This window comes from Gouania willdenowi, chromosome 21 (assembly GCF_900634775.1).
Source record: "Gouania willdenowi chromosome 21, fGouWil2.1, whole genome shotgun sequence".
In the NCBI taxonomy this organism is placed as follows: domain Eukaryota; kingdom Metazoa; phylum Chordata; class Actinopteri; order Blenniiformes; family Gobiesocidae; genus Gouania; species Gouania willdenowi.
The window spans coordinates 38,791,642-38,809,664 of NC_041064.1; the positions used below are offsets into that span (position 1 = coordinate 38,791,642).

Sequence of the window (18,023 nt, forward strand, 5' to 3'; positions counted from 1 at the left end):
ACAGACTGAAATGGCGTCACATTGAATACTAATTACTGACTCTTATGTTTTATCTTGTTTCATTTTTTTCATTACTAACTCTTGTTTTTTATTTCGTTTTTTATTTCATTACTGCTTCTTATTTTATTTGTTTTTGTTTTCATTAGTAGCTCTTGTTTTATTTTATTTTATTATTTATTATTTTCGATTAATGACATTTTTTTATTTTCATTTCTAACTGTTGTTTTTTTAATTCATTTATTTTATATATTTTTTATTTTCATTACTAATTAAAGTCGTTCATGCTTTGAGTGACGTGGACGTTCTCTTCGCTGTGACCACGCCTTCAAACTTGATTGGACCAAATCCTGTCACACCTGCTGTCAACGTCCAATCATGTTGCCACGTCGGCTGAGTCTCCGTCTGTCCGTTACTCTCACGGACCGGTAAAGGACGTCTGTCCGTCAGTCGGTGGTTCACGGACCGGTAAAGGACGTCTGTCCGTCAGTCGGTGGTTCACGGACCGGTAAAGGACGTCTGTCTGTCCGTCAGTCGGTGGTTCACGGACCGGTAAAGGACGTCTGTCTGTCCGTCAGTCGGTGGTTCACGGACCGGTAAAGGACGTCTGTCCGTCCGTCAGTCGGTGGTTCACGGACCGGTAAAGCTCGAACCGAACCGGACGCACGTGATGGATCCGCTCGTTGGCGCCATAGACCAGGGCACGAGCTCCACGCGTTTTCTGGTAAGTGACGTCAGAGACGTGACGCAACTGAAGTTTAATGAATTATTGAAGATAAAAATATGTTATGATATTAAAATATTGTTCGTTATTCAGCATTTTTATTTTAATAAGTTTCACGGTACTTCAGTTCCGGTGTGTGAATGTGTGAATGAGCTGATATTAGGCATAAACATATATATATATATATATATATAATGTTCATTTACCGTTTAAAAACCATTTAAGTATAGAAAGTCTTCTTAATTTAAATTTACAAATGTTTCCCTTCTTCTAAAGATAAATATTAGTTTGTATATAAATACATTATAAATATTTTACTGTATTTTCTTTAATCTGTTTGTGGAGAATTACTGTAATTAAAGCCTGTGATAAATGTGAAGAAGGTTTGTTTTATTTGGTTAAATGATAAACATAAAGCTGTGGTTCTATTGGAGATGATGACATTCTTTTATTACACTAACGTTAACGTTAACGTTAGAAATATGATGATAAGTTAAATAATGTTACATCCTCATTGTTTTCTATTGATGCCAACAGTTCTGTTTAAGGGTAATCAGATGTGATATATCACATGTATTATCATATTTACAGATGTGATATATCACGTGTATTATCATATTTACAGATGTGATATATCACATGTATTATCATATTTACAGATGTGATATATCACATGTATTATCATATTTACAGATGTGATATATCACATGTATTATCATATTTACAGATGTGATATATCACATGTATTATCATATTTACAGATGTGATATATCACATGTATTATCATATTTACAGATGTGATACATCACGTGTATTATCATATTTACAGATGTGATATATCACGTGTATTATCATATTTACAGATGTGATATATCACATGTATTATCATATTTACAGATGTGATATATCACATGTATTATCATATTTACAGATGTGATATATCACATGTATTATCATATTTACAGATGTGATATATCACATGTATTATCATATTTACAGATGTGATACATCACGTGTATTATCATATTTACAGATGTGATACATCACGTGTATTATCATATTTACAGATGTGATACATCACATGTTTTATTATTATTGTCTCATATCTAAAGCTACAAACATGAACAGGTTCCAGGAACTAGAACCTGTTCCACCTCAACTTCAACCCAAAATAAAATAAAGTTCAGTAAGAATAATAAATAAATAATAAATAATGTGTTCAGAGTCAGAGGTAGCATTCAATAAAAAATAAAAGGCAGTGGGAGGAGCCAGCAGCCTGTCATGGTGTCCTTCATCAACCAACACAATTTAACATTTATGTTGTAAACACACAGGCCTAGCTTACTGATAAAAAGTATCTTTAATTCTTCATTCACATGAAAATAACAACTTAAAATAATACACTTTGATACTCACATTTTTCTTTAACTCTAGATTTTAAATGCTAATACAGAAAGTGCTTTTCCAACAAAAAATAGTTACCTTTTACCTTAAGAATAGTGTGTGTGTGTGTGTGTGTGTGTGTGTGTGTGTGCGTGTGCGTGTGCGTGTGCGCGTGCGTGCGTGCATGCGTGCGCGCGCTGCTGATGATGTCATGGTGGGTGTTTCCTCCTTGTCCCGTTGACGTGCTGCCGTCCGGTCACACCCGGGATAAAGGACGAGGGTTACAGGGAACAAGTGCGTGTCTTCACTGTCTTGCACTTTTGAAACTCGGAGGAGCCACTCTCATTAGTTATTCTCCAACGCCGCCATCTTTGTTTTGGTCAGACAACGCATCGGTACGCATATTTTGCATCGACGTATTTTTTGCGTGGACGTTATCGATTACGTTAACACATTGTCCCGGCCCTAATTTTTATATATATATATATATATATATATATATATATGTATATACTGTAGAAATAGATATGACACATAGATCAGTAATCTCAAACATCCACATCACAGCTTTTATTTCATACTTTGTGTTCTCTGATATGTTGAGTAAAGACCAGTTTAGTGTTTGTTGACAATAGAAGTGAGATTATTAATCAGGTTAGATTGATGGTTGGATGGATGGATGGATGGTGGGATGGTGGGATGGAAGGTTGGATGGTCCAGGACACTCAGCAGAATGTCTAACTAATCTTTTTAATTAATCTCACATATTTTAGTGATGAAGAGAACATATTATATAGTGATTTATAGTAATAATATTAATAATTAGTTTCTATATTTAAACCATTTGGCATCATTTATAGGGCTGTCACTTTAACGTGTTAATTGTGATTAAATAATTACAGAAAGAAATAACGCTTTCATTGCACGTGTTCCCGGTATATCCATAATACTGATACATCGAGTACAACGGTAGAAGCTGAGGAGAAGTTTTTGTGGGCGTTAATTTTAGTAAAAAACTAAAAACACTGGATGGAAAATTAAAGCCCAGTTGGGTAAAAATTGTGCAAGAAAGAGTTTGTGGATCAGCGGAGGTCAGCTAGCCTCCAGCCTTCCAGGGGAGCTCTCCCACCTCAATGATAACATGTAGCAGCTAGCACCTAAATGCTAACTATGTAGCAGCTAGCACCTAAATGCTAACATGTAGCAGCTAGCACCTCAATGCTAACATATAGCAGCTAGCACCTCAATGCTAACGTATAGCAGCTAGCGTCTCAATGCTAACATGTAGCAGCTACCACCTCAATGCTAACATGTAGCAGCTAACACCTTAATGCTAGCATGTAGCAGCTAACACCTCAATGCTAACATGTAGCAGCTAACACTTCAATGTTAAACATGTAGCAGCTCGAACCTCAATGCTAACATGCAGCAACTAGCATCTCAATGCTAACATGTAGCAGCTAGCGCCTCAATGCTAACATGTAGCAGTTAGCACCTCAATGCTAACATGTAGCAGCTAGCACTTCAATGCTAACATGTAGCAGCTAGCAGCTCAATGCTAACATGTAGCAGCTAACACCTCAATGCTAACATGTAGCAGCTAGCAGCTCAATGCTAACATGTAGCAGCTAACACCTCAATGCTAACATGTAGCAGCTAACACCTCAATACTAACATGTAGCAGCTAGCAGGGACAATGGTCAGACAGGGTTCAGAACCAAAATGAATAAATCCATGAGTGACAAATGAACAAAGTCAGTGATTAATGAGTGGACAGTCGACCACTCTGTGGTAGAGGATGTGGGGCTATGTTATTACAATACTTTATATTTTGTGATGAACAATGCTAATTTTGATGTGCTAATTTACAGCACTGTGATTGATGAGTCTGTTTTATTTATTTTATATTATCTGAAGGAGAGAAAAAGCAGCAAGTTTGGTATTCAATAATTGTATTGTGTTTTTACTATTTATGATGTGCTAACTTATATCACTACATATGGACCTGATGTTTTATTTCATTTGTATTTTCTATTACTAGTAAGTAATTTATTTATAAAGCGCTTTTTGCAGATAAAATCAGTGTTAGGGTTAGGGTTGTACAGAGTTGTAGTAAAAATACAAGTGCAACGTCATAATAGAATAATAAAACATGGGTGCATAAACATCTTAAGAGCAGAAACATTGAGGATAATAATAATTTCAAATCCAGTAACTAAAAGTTTTTCTGTAAAGTAAAGTCTTCAACAGTTTTTAAAAGTAACCACACAGTTGAGCTCCCTGAGAGACTGGTGCAGGTTATTCCAGAGTCTGGAACACCAGGTCTCCTCTGGTTTTACATTTAGTTTTAGGGTCTTTAGGAGACCCTGGTCTGAAGACTGAAGACTTCACCCTGAAGTGTAGGGGTACAACAAGTCTGAGATATATTGAGGGGTCTGACCATGTAACGCTCATGTAATGTAATAACTAATATTTATAGTTTATTCTAAACTTCACTAGAACCAGTGCAGAGTAGAAAGAATGGTGGTAATGTGGGATGTTCTAGAAGCACCAGTTAAAAGTCTGACAGCAGCGTCTGTACGATCTGGAGTCTGTTTAGGGTCGACTTATTAAAACATTAAAATTACAATAGTTCATGTGTGATGATATAAATGTGTGTATGACCAGTTCTAGATCTGATTTTAATCATAAATGTCTGACTTTAGAGATATTTGTCAGATGATAAAACAGTTTTTAGTCAGTAGATGACAGTGACCCTCCAAAGACATGAACTGATCAAACACAAGGTTTTAACAGATGAGCCCAGATCACCAAGAGACTTTTTAATCACATGATCAGAGTTTATGTTTAATTTATCTGGAGATCATTTGATAACAACCAGTTTTTGATACAGGATATACAGTCTAAGAACTCTGATAAAAAGTGAAACGCTGAGTCATTAAAGGAACAGTACAACTGGATATCATCAGCATAAAAATGATAAGATATATTTTTAAAACCATGGCTGATCGACCAAGAGGCATCAGATACAATAAAAACTAAACAGGAACCAGAACAGAGCCCTGGGCTACTCCACATGACAGGTTGGACATATTAGACATTACATCATTAATAGTAACATTAAAGGTTCTTCCATTAATATAAGATGTAAACCATTGGAGAACAGCACCAGAAAACCATCTCAGATGTAAGTGGATCAACCAGTATACTATGATCTACTGTATCAAAGGCAGCATCAGATCAAGTCAAACTAAAACTGTGTAACGACCAGAGTCAGTGACATCATCACGTCACTAGAAACTTTCAGAAGATCAGTTTCAGTGGATTGATCTAAAACCAGATTAATATTTATCATAAATATCATGCTGTTCCATGTATGAGGTTAGCTGCTTAGCAACCATTTTCTCCATGATTTTAGACATGAAGGGAAGCTTAGATATGGGTCAGTAGTTTATAGGCTCCCCCGGATCAAGATTGGGTTTTTTAAGAATGAGGTTTATTATCACATGTTTAAAAAAGCTGGAGACAGAGCCAGATAAAAGTGAGAGGTTTATTAATTTTACCACCTAAGGACCAACAACATCAAAAACTAAAAGCTGTCTCTGGTCTTCGGAGAGAGCAGATGTGTTTTCACTCGCTCCGATTACACGACCTTGGGAGATTAACAGCATGAAAAGAAAACTTGGGCCCAAGACGAAAAGAAAAATGGTTAAAAAAAGGCCCTGCAGAACCTGATCCGGGTTTGGAAGAGGTCAAGGAGATGATACAAAACCTCAAAGACGATCTATCTTTGAAGTTCACAGCCGAGATAAAGTCGTTGGAAAAGACGCTGGAAAAAACACTGGAAAGCCTTCAAAGTGAAGTAAAGGTACTGAAACAACAGAATGTAATGAATGCTGAAGAGATAAAACTGCTGAACGTGAGGGTTGAAGAGCTGGAACAAAAGGAAAGCGAGAAAGATGTCATTACAGGCCTAAAGATAACACCCAGGAGTTACGCGCGTGACGAAGACACAAAATCGATTGAACAACAGGTCATGGATTACCTGGAAACGAAGGACATTGTCCTGAACCCTAACAACATCAACTCCTGCCAACTCCTGCCAAAGCGTAATGACACCAGAGCTGTAAAAATCACCTTCACGAATGTGAAATTTAAAGGAGAGCTACTGAAGCAAGGCAAGAAACTGAAGGAAACGAAGGTGTTCATGAATGAAAACTTGACAAAACAAAACGCAAGCATCGCATGGAAGGCACGCCAAATAAAAAAAGGAGGAAAAATTCTAAAGACGTGGACAAGACACTGCAGGATTTACATCACACCACTGGGAGAAGCGAACAGAAAACCAATCTTCATCACAACGATGGAAGACTTGGGAAAATACAAAGGATCCACCTAAACAACAACATTACTGATGGTAATCATGGATATGGACTCAGATCAATATAAACACTGGAAACAAGACTCAGACTGTGCTTACTTTACAGACCCTGAATTAAATGTGGAAACCAAGAGCACTGTCCGAAACTTGGCTAAATGGACAAAAAGGTATGAACTTTACGATAAAAGGATATAAATTTGTCTGTAAGAACAGATTATGTAAGCCAGGTGGTGGGGTGGCATTATACATAAAAGATAACAATGAAATGGAGATACTAGAATCGATGAGTACAACTGTGAAGGAGTAATGGAATGTGTAACAGTAAAAATAACGAGACCAAAGGGAGAGAACATAATAATCTGTATCGAACTCAACACTGATAGATAACATCTTCACAAACATACAAAATTCAGATCTAACCAATGGAATAATAATAAATGACATCTTCGACCATTTACCAATATTTACAATATTTAACACTAATGACAACATCCACCCAGAAACACACAAACCAATAACATACAAAAGACTGGAAAGAGAAAAACAGCTAGAAAACTTTAAACAACAGATAAGAACAGAAACGTGGAAGGAAGTTTTTACAAAACAAGATGTGAACATTGCATATGAAACATTCACAGACACAATAACTACAATATATGATAAATGAAAACAGAACTACGATACAAAAAATACAGAAACAAAATCAAGAATCTCCTAAGAGAAAAAAAAAAGAGAAATAATACACTACAACACACAAATTCTCGCATTTAGGGCCTCACCTAAAACACTCCCATATCAAATACAAAAACGTTTCACATACAAACAAACTGCTTATGAACTAAGACATAGTAATGTGTTTATACAAGAAAGGGTTAAATCTAACATTGGAAAATACAGCTATCAACAGCTGGAATAACCTTGATGTAGAGACAAAACAAGCTACAAGCTTGACTAGCAACAAGGTGTCTTTCTAATCCTTCGTATGCTAAGAAAACTTTCTGAAGATATCAAGGTACTTCGAAAGAAGATGAACTTTTCTTTTGAACTGGAGGAACGCAAACAACGTCTGGGAATGAAATCCGCAGGGAACAACGCCGACACGAACAACAATAGAGAGGAGGAGGAATAAAAAAAGACAACACTGACTACAGATGAGAATAAATCCTACGCAAAAAAGGACAAAAAAAAAAAAAAAGAAAGAAAATAAATAAAAAAAAAAAAAAATGAAATGATATTGTGTTCAGAACAACCTAAGAATGTTTGACCAGAGAGACAAGCTTTGATGTATATTTTCTGTGTTCAAAACAGGGGACAGGACTTAGATAAGCAAAATGCTTCTCTCGTCTCCTTTTTCGACATGTACAAAAAAAAATAAATGTGAAAGTGAATGTAACCATGTCGAAAATAAACTGAATAAAATGAAACATTTAAAAGCAGAGAAGTAGGAACAATGTCTACAGTGCTCGATGAGGGTTTCATCTTTCCTACTAAAACCTGAACATCCTGTAGGCTGACAGCAGTGAAGGAGATCCATGAGCTCACAGGGGCTGATGCAGTGCACAAGCTAACCAAGGGAGGAGTGATGCTAGCCCTGATGTCTTGTACTTTGTTTACAAAAAAGTAAAAAAAAAAATGTTACAGTCCTCCTGTGTGTGTACAGACACATGGGACAATGATGGTTTTCATTAGTATTGAACAACCCTAACCCTTATTTTGCAAAACAAGATTAGTGAAATAAGCAGAGCGGGCATGCTTTATTAATTCATTTAGCTCCATTATCTTTTCTTTTAAATAGAGTCTGTGCACCTCTAGTTTAGTGGTTTTCTACAACCGTTCCACTTTTCGGCAGCTTCTCCTAAAGCTAAAAATAGCTTCATTCATCCACTGACAAGGTTTCTTATTAGAGCCTGGAGTATTTTTAGCTGGTGCTACTGTGTCCAAAACAGACAAACAATGGCTATTAAAGTTTGACATAAAAGTGTCAACATCATCACAACTAGTAAATGTAGTTGGATCAAAAGAGGCAGAAAATCCACTGATTGCTGCTTCATTAAGAATGAGTCTCTGCTTTTTCACATTAGAAGTAGTCTGTACCAGTGTGATTGACAGATTAAAAGAAAAGACCAAATCTAAAGTATGACCTTTAGTGTGTGTTGGACCTGACACATGTTGCACAAAGTGAAAAGAGTCCATTAGAGACATCAGCTCAGCTGCCATAGGACAGGACGAATTATCAACATGTAAATTAAAATCACCAATAATTAAATACACTCTCCAGTTTAACAATAGATGACATAAACTCAGAGAATTCATCTAGGAATAAACGAGCAGGACCAGGAGGTTGGTAATTAAAACACAGTAAAAAGAGTGTTCATTTCCAACCTTACACATCTGAAGCTCGAAGGAGTTGAACGTGTTTATGTCCAACAGTTTGCAATTATGACCAAATGAGTATGTGTGTGAAGGTTGGATGTACATAGAGGTGTACATACTCTGTGCTCTGTAGTGTTATAAAGGGATTATTTGTGGGTGTAAAGTAAAATAGTGTGTGTGATTTATCTGGTTTTATTCTATGGCACATGTACATAATAAATGTGTTTTCTTTACTAATTTTTACATATATTTTTTTATTTTGTGTATTTTTCTGTAATGTATGTTTTTTTGAGTCATTATGTGTATTTTTGTATCTTTCTGTTGTGTTTTTGTGCATTTTTTGTATAATTATGGTTTTTTGTTGCCATTGTAGTGATTCTGTAATCATTTTGTGTATTTTTTGTATAAATATTTAATTTTGAGTATTTTGAGTCATTTTAATATTGTTGTTGTGTGTGGGTTAGGGTTAGGGTTATGCATGCACATCAGTGACTCACATCAGGTCCAATCAGTGAGACTTAAGAGCTTTGCTAGTTTATCAGTGTGAACACGGCTGCTCAGATGCCCCTCCCTCTGCTTGGCTGTGTGCGCAGTGATTGGCCCTGGCCGCACATGTGACCCTAGCTTGGGTGAGGAGCTGTGCAGTGACACACATACCTTTCTTGTATTATAGTATAGATTATAGTATAGATAGATTGTAGATAAAATACATCAATATTTCCCTGGTGGTCTAAACTAAAGGTGTTACAGCTCTTTATAGTCTCACATACAGAGGAATGTTAACAGTCAAGTCTGTTAAAAACAAACAATAAATGACTTTATAAACAATTTGTTATACATAAATGTTTTGATCTGCTACAGTAATGTCATTAAATGAAAATATCTCAAGTTGAGGGTGTTTTTCAGCAAATTTTTTGGTGAGATTAAAGGGATTAATTAATCACAGAGCATAATCAATTAATCGCACAATATTTTCAATCTATTGACAACATTAGTCATTGAAAAGTTCAACCATTAGACTTTGAGTTTTCTTTGACTTCTGAGTAAATCTGATGATCTTTGATCATAGAATCATAAAGAGTTATGAGCTGTGTAAACAGTTTAAGGTTTAGGTTTAGTTAAAGGAGCAAAGGGCAGGATGTATAAATCTGACTCCATGGTGACACCACGGTCGTTAGTGTAACTGTAGTCATCAGTCAAGGTCAGCTGTTTGTATTTTTCTTTAAGTGTAGGTGTCTGAGTGACAGGGGATCTGATGTTAATGCCTGATCACTGTAGCGTGTGTAGATCCCCATCTTTGTGTGTGTGTGTGTTTCCCCATCTGTCAACACCGCTGTCTGTGCGCTTCTGTGTGTGTCTGCCTGTTTGTTTCCAGTGTGTTTCCATATGTGCGTGTGTCGCACGGGTGAAGCAGTCTGTGCACCAGCGACGGATCAGTGATTAGGAGCCATTATCGGTCTACGACTGACAGGCTGAGGTGCTGGTTTGTTTCAGTGTTGCATCCAGTTCTTGATTGGAAGTTTAAGTCTTCATCAGTTAATCAGCCTTTTGGTTTATCCTGTGCTGTGTGAAGGAGTGTGTGTGTCTGCATCGATGGTTAGAGAAAGTCACAGGAGGATGTCAGAGAGACGACTGCTGACTTTGTCTGTGCGAGACACTGATACTGTGACACGGTTATTGATTTACCCGCCGTTCATGTGACTGTTTACTCTAAGACCTGTGCACATGCCTCTGCGTACATCTGTGGAACCAAACAGTAGTTTAGTCCATGTGCTTGTCTTCTTTCAGTCTCCAAGACGTCTTTTTCTCATTCTTCTTTATTTCCGGTATTGGGACACATCTCCAAACCGTGGAGAATGCGCATCAGCGTCATGTGACGTCACGTCTGCAGAACTGTTCTGGCCCAGAACAGCAGAACAAAATGTATCACAATCTGTTGAAGGCAATAGATAGAAATATGTTTAGAATGCTTCATCACCCATTAGCATTTAGAAACTTAACATTAATGTTTATTTTTTACTCAAATCTTGCCCTATGTTCCTTTAATATATATTTAAGTTGCTTTAATTTAAAGTTTAGGTTTAGTTAATATATTTAGGTGTAAATGATCTTTGTCAGTAACAGACACTAAGGTCACTCACAGGAAACAAGTTAAACTATAATCTAGTTTACAGGTTTGGACTCTGCTAGCTAAAGGCTAGGACCGTTTCTTGCTCTATGCCTCTCTGTTTTCTTAGTACATGGCTTCCTTCTAGACTCTATGATGACTGTTCTAATGGTTCATGTGGCCAGAGATAAGTCAGGAAAGTGCTCACAAAATTATAGATCTATTGATCTTACTAGAATAACATTAACAGTGGTTGAACACATTATCCTAGAAAGGATCAATAAATTGATTATTTCAACAGATAATCAATTTGGCTTCAAATCCAAACATGGCACAGAAATGTGTAAATATGTCCTAGAGGAACTTTTAACAAACTACAAAATGAAAAACTCATCAGTTTTTATGTTTTCTAGATCATGAAAAATAATTTAAAAACAAAGCCAAGCTGGAGTCAGTATTGATCCGAATCCTGTTCTATTGGTTTGATCATCAGAACATGTGTTAAATGTGTTTGATCCTTTTCAGGTCAGTGAAAGATCAAAGTCTGAGTCATTAACCCATAAAATAATAACACTTTACTGTCCCTGAACTCATCATAATGTTGTAGCTCCGCCCAATTCCCTGTGTGATGACATCACGTGTCCACATACAGCAGAGGAGAGTGGGGGAGAAGCCTAATGTACCAGTTCTTTAAAGTGTGGTCAACAGACTTAATAAGTCTTTTTATTTTGACTGCTTAGCATCAGTGACGTGATGAGGAGTTATTAATAATAATAACAATAATAATAATAATAATAAGTGTTTTCATCACTACTAACTTATAAAAAAAACACTTTTTGGCTGTTATATATGTTCCTGTTGTATATTATACTGTTATATACAGTTTAAACCACAAGTTTACATATACTGTGCAAAAAGACTCATAATAACTGTAGGAGCCATAATATAGGATAATGGTGTATGTGTGACACGGTGTTTGGTTGCTGTGGTAACGCACGGGAGGCGGGGTCACATGAGGGGTGGTTTAGGGCGGTAGTTCAAAAGGCATGTATGTCAGATGAGAGAGGAGAGCTCGTATTTCTTGTTGAACGCTTCGCTTCACTTTGTTCACATGCTTCTACATATCGTAAGCTGTACACGAACCCATCCAGTGTGTGTTAGCGGTGAAAGCTGCTGTTAAATTAAAAGACGAAAGGAAAACTCAACTTCAAGACTCAGTGTGCTTCTTCGCCATAGCAACAGCGCGTCTGACAGGTACAAAACCCATTCATCTCCTCTCAAGTGACAAGGCTGCTTTGGAGTCGCTACAATAACTCTAACCATTATACGCAAATATAAACATCATGGGAATGTCATCACACCGCTCAGGAAGGAGATGGTCCAAAATGTGCAAATGAACCCCAGAACAAAAGCTAAAGACCTTGTGAAGATACTGGCTGAAGCTGTTTTTATCCTCAGTGAGACGAGTCCTGCACCGACATGGACTGAAAGGCGTTGAAGAAGCCATTACTCCTAAAGAAACATGAAAAAATACATCAAGACAATGACCATAACTTCTGGAGACATGTCCTGTAGTCTGATGACACTGAAGTGAAGCTGTGCCTCCTACATGGACACTTCACTCACTCCCAGCTGGTCTGGATCATACCTGTTTTAGAGGGAAACTCCCGTATTTTACCCTCTTTCCCGCCATCTTCCCGTATTAGTATTTTCCCATAAATATCCCGTATTTTGATGTAATAATTAATAGATGTCTTATTAAACTGAACGCCGTCACTAACCTCGTGAGAACTTCCTCCTGAAATGGTCTGAGTGACAGTTCTCAGAACCAACAGAACAGAGATGATGAATTAAGACGTTCTGGTGATAAAAACCAAGAACTGGTGTAAATATGTTGTAAAATATAACATAGAGTTTATCTTCATAAAGACCATCAGGATGTGACACAGTTACACGTTCTGTTAGATTAATAACTGATATTATAACGTCTACCACAGCAGAAGGAACCACGTAAGTCACCATGAAAAATCATCCAATCACAAGCTCCACAAATATACACTGTTTATAAAGTGTTAAATAATGTAAAGTCTGTAATAAATGTGTTTAATAAGTCATTAGTGAATATCAGAGAACCACCTGAGTGAGTATGAGACATTATAATAAAATATATCATTTATTTATTTATTTATTTATTCAGTTTATTTCCGACATGGTTACATTCACTTTTTTTTTTTTTTTTTTTTTTTTTTTTTTTTTTTTTTTGTACATGCCGAAAATAAAATGTTAATGTTTAACTTAAAGACAAACAATGTGAAATTAACAGTAAATATGCAACGTGTTGACTTGTATATAAACTATAAATATATTAAATAAACATATGATTCATAAACACATTTATGTTTTTATTTAGACTATTTTATAATTTAGGAATTAGGGCTGGGCGATATATCGAGATTTAAGATGCATCGAGTTTTCTATTTTGGAGAAAATTATAATATTTCATAAATATTTATAGCCCTTATTTTCAATATATATATATATATATATGTATACCCCAAGTCACCCACTGAACCCCCCCCCACCCGATCACCACCTCCATGATGACATTATCTGCTGCACTGTATATATATATATATTTATATTTATCCTTTATTCTCTATCTATCCTTTATTTATCCCTCATCCTTTATATTTATCATTATTATTATTATTATTATTGTTATTGTAGTGTTGACCTTTGACAGCATGTGCAGACAAGTGAAATAAATAAATAAAGCGAAGCTGTTTGACCGTAATGACCACCGTTACATTTGGAGAAAATGTTAACCCAAATAACCCAAAGCCCTGATCTGGATACCATTGAAAAGGTGTGGGCGACCAAAAAACCTGACTCAGTTCCACCAGTTCTGTCAGGAGGAATGGGCCAGAATTCCATCAAAGCACTGTGAGAAGCTTGTGGAAGGAAACACAAAATGTTTAACAAGTCATGCAGTTCAAAGGCAATTTTACTAAATACTCAGGAAATTTCAACTTTTGTCCTGAAAGAAAGTAATAAAAAATGATCTAAGAAATTCTCTCTCTCATTATTGTGGCATTAGCAAAATGAAATAATGTTAATTCTAACTGACCTGAAACAGGAGAGATTTAATCTGATTTAACTTCAGACAGTGAGAAAATAAATGTCTTTTTGTACAGTTTATCTAAACTTCTGGTTTCAACTGTAAGTTACTGTGTATATGTTCCTGTTATAAATATGTGACTGTTATATATGTGTATATACACATATATATATATATATATATTATAGTTTATTAGACTCACTTGCTCTGTGCTCTTCCTCAGGTGTTCAATGCTAACACAGGTGAAATGCTGAGTCAGCACCAGGTGGAGATCAAGCAGATCTTTCCAGAAGAAGGGTGAGTGTGTTCAGTCCTGTCTGTGGACTTAGCATTAGCATGAAAGCTTAGCATTAGCATGAAGGCTTAGCATTAGAATTAAGTCTGAGCATTAGCATGAAGGCTTAGCATTAGCATGAAGGCTTAGCATTAACATTAGCATGAAGGCTTAGCATTAGCATCAAGGTTTAGCACAGGGATGCCATGGTTACAGCCCGTGGGCCGGACTCGGCCGATTGTACATCACATCCAACCCGTGGTTGATATGATAGAGCTTTTTTTTTTTTTTTTTTTAATCTAATGTTTTATTTTGTATTACATTTTTGTAGAATCGGTCAGTAGGTATGTTGCTGGTGCCCCACCTCAGCTGCTGTAGCGCTGTACACTGACCAGTATAACGGCACTGACGGCTACGATAAGCTAGTCGCTATTAAGATGTTATGTTATCAAAAAAGAGGAAGGTCAACACTGAAGGTCGCATCTTTCAAATTAAATTAAATTAAATTGGGCTTTAAAACTTTATTGGTCATGTATTTGTTGTTACACATATATTGAAATTTGTCCTCTGCAATTTAACCCATCCCTGGAGAGCAGTCGGCAGCCATTTTGCAGGGCCTGGGGAGCAGTTCAGGGTTAAATGACTTGAAAGATGGAAAGAAAAAATATTTATTTTGGGAAATAGGAGGCAAACCTGTGTCTTATTTGTCCTCAACAAGTGGCTGTAGCAAGGAGAACAATATCACATTACACTATGAAACCACACCGTAGGACTCAAAAGCTAAACGAGCTAGCATCATCCCTACAGAAACAGCAAGCCGTGTTCTCCAAATGCTGAGATACACATGAGGTTTAGTTTATTTTTATGCATATCTTCTTCAACTCTTCTTTTTATTTTTTACTGCACTGTTTCTGAAAGAGAAGTGTCTCAATTTTGTTCTAACTATACATTTTATTTCATTTTAAAGAGCAGTGAAGGTAAGCTACATCATCGCTTGGGAAATTGCAAAGGCATCCAAGCCTTTCTCAGAGGGTGCATCAGTCAAGACCTGCAGGCTAAAGGTAGCCGAGCTAGTGTGTCCTGACAAGCTTTAGCTAACATACGTTTATCCAGGCCTACAGTGATGGAGAGAGTTGAAGAACTTTCTGGTGATTTGAAGAGTCAACTAAAAGAATCAGAATCAGAATCAACTTTATTGTGTATGAATACACACGAGGAATTTGTCTTGGTGACCTGTGCTCTCTCAGATAGTGTATCATTAAATAATAACAATCAACTAGAATAAGTATAAATATAAGAGTAGTTAGACTAATATGTGCAAGCTAAACAAAATAACAAGATGATAATAATAGTAATAATAATAATAATAATGAAATAAAATAAAAATACAATAATAATAATAATAAGATAACAGTGCAGTAGTGCATTGATGAGTAGTGCAGGTGAACATTTAAATGAAAATATTATGTCCATGAACAGGTTGATCCAGGGTTGTTATGTTATGTTCCATAAAAGACAAGGTTAAGTCCTTTATCGTTATTCTCTATTGCTGTCGATGACAGCACTGACGTGACTGATGTAGCCCAGTTGGAGATATTTATTCGTGGAGTGGATGCTTCCCTTAATATCACTGAGGAGTTTGTTTCAGTTGTGCCAATGACAGACACCACCACAGCCAACGACGTGTCTGTTAGCCTTGTCGGGGCCCTTGACAATCTGGAGTTGAACTGGAGTCGCATTGTCAGTGTGGCTACCGACGGTGCACCTTCTATGATCTATGAGATGAAAATAAATACAGTAAATACAATACAATGATAAGGAGAAAGGCTGGAGTGGTTGTGAAGTTGAGAGAAAAGGTACATGTGGTAATCCAGAGCAGTATTTTGTAACTTTCACTGTAAACTGCACCAAGATGTTTTGTGCTGCAAGACTCTGTAAATGGACCATGTTATGCTTGTTGTTATTGACACTGAATTTTATCAGAGCCAGAGGACTTAACCATAGGCAATTTTATGCTTTTTTATTGGAAAATGACATTCATCATGGCCTTCCCTATCACACGATGTGCGTTGGTTGTGCCGAGACGTTTCAGAGGTCCCAGAGGCGACGCAAACAGAATTGATTGAACTGCAGTGTTGCGCGCTGTTGAAGGATACGTACGCTCATTCTACCGATCCTTTTCACCAGAATACACAATTATTATGGCCTTTGCAGGTAAAATACTTTGTATGTTTCGGGACAACATATTTATGTGAGAAGGCCTTTTCCGTGATAAATATTAATACATCGGTAGTGCGTTATCACCTGACGCACGGACATCTCAATGATGCTATGAAAACAGCCACTGCCCAGAACCTGTCGTCGATATGGACAAGCTGGTGAAAGTTAAAAGGTATCTGGCTTCAACAAGTAAAATGTATCTGAAAAAGGTTTGTGTCCACATTTATCATAATCCTGTGTGATATGGGTGGGAGGGAATAAAAGGGGGTGGGGCTGTACAGTAGGCTAGTGTCATAGGCATGGGTGTGTGGAAATGTGGGTGGAGTTTACTGGTGATGACTGGCAAAGTTACTGTGCCATCTGTTATTGAGCCAATGTCATGTTTTAAGATCAAGAACCTTTTGTTTTACTATTTCCTACTGGATATTCAATCATGTGACCTATTGTAGGATGACTTTATTCTAAGAGAGTCCAGCTGCAGACCTCCACGCTCAGCTCCTGCTCCCTGAGCTAATGTGCACTGAGCTCCGGAACTGACATCAGGAAATGAAGAAATGTACATTTTGTTACAGTTTTGAATAGGGTTATTAACCTATTAAGTATACAATGCCAGATACAAATACATTTACATTTGAACCACTAAAACTTACCTTGGTGAGCACTAACAGTAAATGTTACAAAAATCCTTTTACAATTTTGTTCCAAAGAAGTATCAAACCAGTATTGTTTAAGTTATAAGTATATGGATAATAATTTTGTAACTAAAGACACAAATAAGTGGTTGACAAAAGGCAATATTTAGTAAGTTACGTAAGATCAACACAAAACGAGGGGTCAGAGAGGACGGCTCTGAACCGGCTCTTCCAGGTTGGGCAGCTGATGATCTTCTGGGTGGTGTTGATCACCTCCTGTCTGCTGCTGGTGCTCCCAGTGAAGCACACATTCTATGTCGCCCTGTTGAAGGACACCATCAGCTTCTGCTCCAGTTTGTTCTTCCGCAGGATCCTGATTCCGATTTCATTATTTATACTGCCTATGGATTCGATTCTTTACTGATTCTCTTATGGATTCTCATTAGGTGAGGGAATTAAATAATACAAATGGATTTGTTTAGCCTTTGTTTACATTTCTATAAATGGACCTTCAGAGACGCCGTCCCTGTTGTTACATGTGACATCATCAGCCGTGTGTGTGTGTGTGTGTGTGTGTGTGTGTGTGTGTGTGTGTGTGTGTGTGTGTGTGTGTGTGTGTGTGTGTGTGTGTGTGTGTGTGTGTGTGTGTGTGTGTGTGTGTGTGTGTGTGTGTGTGTGTGTGTGTAGGTGGGTAGAGGAGGATCCCAGAGAAATCTTAAAGTCTGTTACGACTGTGTGGAAACGACGTGTGACAAACTGCGGCAGCTAAACATCAACATCTCCAACATTAAAGGTGGGTCATTGATTGATTGAT

At 36.9% G+C, this 18,023-nt stretch overlaps 1 pseudogene; it reads left to right on the forward strand.

Annotated features, from left to right (window-relative positions):
• The first annotated feature begins 358 nt into the window (after positions 1–358).
• Positions 359–18,023, forward strand: part of LOC114455724 (glycerol kinase-like) — a 29,720-nt pseudogene continuing 12,055 nt past the window's right edge.